At 37.3% G+C, this 4,323-nt stretch overlaps 2 long non-coding RNA genes across 2 annotated transcripts; both read right to left on the reverse strand.

Annotated features, from left to right (window-relative positions):
- Nucleotides 1-1,185: 1,185 nt before the first annotated feature.
- LOC117537571 lies at nt 1,186-1,875 on the reverse strand. Its single transcript, XR_004567741.1, has 3 exons — nt 1,752-1,875; nt 1,603-1,673; nt 1,186-1,272 (listed from the first exon to the last, which is right to left on the reverse strand). It is a non-coding gene; the product is annotated as an uncharacterized LOC117537571 (long non-coding RNA).
- A 275-nt stretch (nt 1,876-2,150) lies between these two features.
- LOC117537570 lies at nt 2,151-3,320 on the reverse strand. The gene is made up of 3 exons (XR_004567740.1): nt 3,288-3,320; nt 2,932-3,000; nt 2,151-2,295 (listed from the first exon to the last, which is right to left on the reverse strand). It is a non-coding gene; the product is annotated as an uncharacterized LOC117537570 (long non-coding RNA).
- Nucleotides 3,321-4,323: the final 1,003 nt, after the last annotated feature.

Below are 4,323 nucleotides of genomic sequence, written 5' to 3' on the forward strand. Positions count from 1 at the left end.
CAGAGGACAGCGGGCAGAAGGTGAGTCAGGGCCGGGCAGAGGGTCAGGGAGCAGGTGAGGCGGTCAACGGAGGTACAGGCAGGATCAGGGATCAGGCAGAGCAGGCAGGTCGGGGACAGGCAGGGTCGGAACCGGGTAGGCAATCTAGTAACACACGCGTGAAAGACTAGCATGAAGGCAAAGTACGATCTGGCAACGGGTGTGTGTCTGGTGAGGGTTTAAATACTGGTAGTAAAGCTAATGGGTGCAGAAGAGAAAGACAGTGAGCAAAAACGTGGGTGTGGTTAACAGGTGAGACAGGTGAATGGAAAACTACTGGTGAATGATGGAACAGACAAAATAGAGTTAACATTGAAAAATAAAAAATGTCAGGCTTTTCACCTATCTTACTGTACAATATTAATGAACAAATCCACAATCTAATGTCAGACATGGAAAACATCATGAACATCTGTGACTACTTTAATCTGTAATTGAAAATATATTTAACATCTTAATTAAGAATATAACAAGTTAAAACTATGGACAGGTGATTATTATGTCACGATCTGTCTTTATGGTGTTTTGTCTTGTCTAGATCTATCTTTGGTTTTCTGTCTGCGTTGTGTTTTGTCCTATTTAGATCTGTCTGTGGTTCCCTGTCGTTAGTTTCCCTGGTGTGTCTGATTACCCGATTGTGTTCACCTGGTGTCCCTGTGTTTTCTCCTCCCTCCTCACCTGTGTCTTGTTTGTGTGATTAGTCTTGTGTGTATTTAAGTTCTGGTTTTTCTGTCTGTCTTTGTCGTTTTGTCTTGTGTCATGACTAGTTCGTCGGTCAGTGTTCTGTTTTGTCTTTGTTTATATCCTAGCCTTGAAATAAAGGAATTTTCACGTTAATCTGCATTTGGGTCCTACCTGCTTCACACACCGTAACATATTAATCATTACTTCAGTTGTCCAAAATCTTTAGCAAAGCTTTTTTCTGGATTTTTATTTGTTTTGTACAAAATTCAGCTTTCATTTAGCCGATTTCAAATCACTGGCTGGGCTGGATTTCCCCCCACATGCCGTTTGTAAGTGCACTACTTCTACTGTGGTAGTAGTTCAAACTACAAGCCTTACCTCCCCAAATCCTGGTACCTCTGGTAAAAGTTACACAAACTCACCTCTAGCCTCTGTAGTTTGTGAGGATACACAAAAAGAATACCACGGGGTATTCTTTTTGGGTATTCGTGCAGCAGGCATTCCGAGGCACTGCGTGTGAAACCATCTCCCACAAGTTTCACACTGAATCTACATGGGGACAAATACAACAAAGATATTAAGAAAATGTAAAGTGTAGGACACTTGTAAAGCAGGCATATTCATTTATATTTTAAAGAGATTATACTTTTTTTTATATACAGTATATATAAATATTTGTTGTTATTCAGGTTTATCTGTACTGTGCTAAAACTTTAACAAATTATAAGAAAAACAAAAGGAAACCTGTAATGCATACAAATATACAAAATGTCATTACTTTTATGTTATTCCTGAAATCTAACTCCAGATGATCTATATATTATCTATTATTCAGATTATCTTCTGGAGTTTCAAAAAAAAATCATCATTTAGTCTCACCCAAACAGCATCAACAGCAGTTGTGGGCAGGTCCTCAATTCCACAGAAGGAACAGAAGTCATCCTTTGAAACTGAAAAAATAACCGGTGTATTACTGTTCAATTTACAGGAAGCCGTCCATATATTCATTTCATATTTTTGGCTAATACCTGATCCTCTGAGAATTTATTCTGCCATGTCCCTTCGTAGATGTTGAAGACATTGTTTTGATGACTTGATGTGAAACGTCTTTGGAATTTTGGGAAATTCCTTCACTGTCATCTCGGCCATCTGGACAGATGGTAAAATAACATGACGTTATGACGTGTTTTTGAATTTCCCTTTAAAATAAATGCTTTATTATTAATGAACACAACATGTTGCATTAAATCACCTGCATGACAAAGGCTCCACAACTGGTGGCATCTTTCTGGAAGGTGTGGGTTATCTTTCCAGGCTGCCATTTGATGCTAACCCAGTCCTCTTTTCCCAGTCTGTTCCGGCGCATCTCGAAATACTCTCTAGAACAAGAGGAAATAAAATGTAATTGGCGCTTACTCTTTGCCTTTACCAAATGTGCGTTTAACCAATGTATTTCCTGTAATATATTTTATATTACCCAAATTTGTAAGCAGCCTTTCTGGAGTCCTCAACTTCATTTGACCCTTGCAGAGGATCAACCACATAAATGTGGTTTGAAAGGGCATGGAGGTACTGTTTTAAAAAGTAGCATACGGTATAATTAAACCAAACCTTTTTCAATATGTCAGCAGCAACAATAATGTATCAGCTTTTCTTCAAAAATGAAGACCACAGTTATTAAAATCACTTCAACTGTTAAAAAAGCTATTAAAAGTAATACTAAAATAATAACTACCCATTTTAAATGGGTATAATTAAGACTTAAAAGTATTGAAATAATTAAAGATATCAGATGAAAGAAAGTTGCACAATTGGGGGTCAGAAGACTCAAATCTTTAGCGGAGCAGTAGCGACCACCAATGAGAAAATGTTTGAATGAGTACTTTATTTTGGACTACATGTTATATGGTTTCCCTATGATATAGATGAACGTGAAGACATTAAAACTAAAAGAAGCATTTTTAAATCAGTCCTGAGGCAAAGATGCATTTACAAAATGGGGCTGCATGAGATACACATGTTAGTCTTAACTCTGTCACAGTATATGAGTAATGTATTGCAATATGTTTTAATAGCAATGTATATTTAGTTGTATGCATTTGAATAAATGTAATCATCATACATCTTCAAAGTAATAGTTGATGAACTTGAAATGTGCAAACTCTAAAAGCAGCTACAGTATGACTACACGAGTAGCTGTATACTCACCACAAACTTCCAGTGCACATTTCTTATATTGACAAATCCAATGGCTCCATCATAGAGATCAAATGTCACCTGAAAAAATTAGGGAACATGTAAACATAAGTGTTATTTTCTATAATATACAGGTGCAAAACAATAATTTAATTTACACAGTATTCATTTTTTATTTTTCTCAACAGGAACAAGAAAAAAAGGGAAGCTTAGATTATAAATGTATTGGTTAAAAACAAAACAAATGTCTCCAAAAACGACATACATATAATAACGCTGGAAGTTGCCTGTAGACACATATCTGTCTCCTTTCTCAAGCCTACAATACTAAAGGGATGAAAATACTTTGAATAATCAGTTTCACTCACCTTTTTTAGCTCTTGCCTGGCTATCTGCTCTCGTGTGCCGTGTAGGATCACACCCACGGTATAGTGATCCAGGAGATATAGACGACCAGCATTATCCTTCAGGTTGAGGATGCCTCTAATGTAACATTCCATTACCTTTTGGATAAATTGTAGGGGAAATAGTCATACAAAATGCCAGCTAATATAGAGGCCAAAGTCGGTTTTAATCACATCATTGTCAGATCATTTTAGAATGGATCAATTAAAACTGGTCTATTTAAAGTCACACTCCAGGTGGACTGGCCTAACAATTTACTTGGATATCATTTACATACTTTTTGTCAACAATTGAATCATTAACATATGGCTTACGTGAGATGAGCAGTCCGGTACAGCATAAGTTTTAATAAATACTTGCCTCGCCTATGATGAGTTCGTCAGGTCTCAAACTCTGAAATTCTCTGTGCCTCAGGGTGAAATTATGCTTCTCTTCAGCATGTCTTACAACAGCCACAACAACTTCAGTTGGTTTGCATGTCCAAAGGGCATCAACCTAAAATGAAATGAACAATGGTATCATAATAACTTCGTACAGCATTCGAGATTTCGGCATTTAGATTTTCTACGTTTTCTATGACAGAAAGATTGCCTCATGCTAAAACGTTTTTAATGCATTCTTAACGTTGTTTTTATAGCTCGAAGAATTGCTTACTTTGTTACTCTTTTTAAAGCATACATTTTAATATAGCAAAACAATACCTCTGTTGCAGGCTTGGACCCTTTACTTGTGGGGTTGCTGCTGTTCTCCACATCTGTGCTGCTCTGAATATCTTCACCAGTGTTCAGAGTTAACTTTGCTCTTTTTGGAACTGGAAGAATGTCTGGAGTGGTGTAATATTTGGAGCTGGAAGTGCGAGGCTTTGCTCCATCTCTCTTTGCCCAACCTTCCTTCGATTGACTGATGTCTTTTGGTAGCAAAGTTTTGAGGAGTAACTGCTCAGATAAGTGATGTGCCATTATGTGTTCTCTGTACCTCCCCTGGAGAGAGCCATACATC

Source organism: Gymnodraco acuticeps, unplaced genomic scaffold (assembly GCF_902827175.1).
Source record: "Gymnodraco acuticeps unplaced genomic scaffold, fGymAcu1.1, whole genome shotgun sequence".
Taxonomy (NCBI): Eukaryota; Metazoa; Chordata; class Actinopteri; order Perciformes; family Bathydraconidae; genus Gymnodraco; species Gymnodraco acuticeps.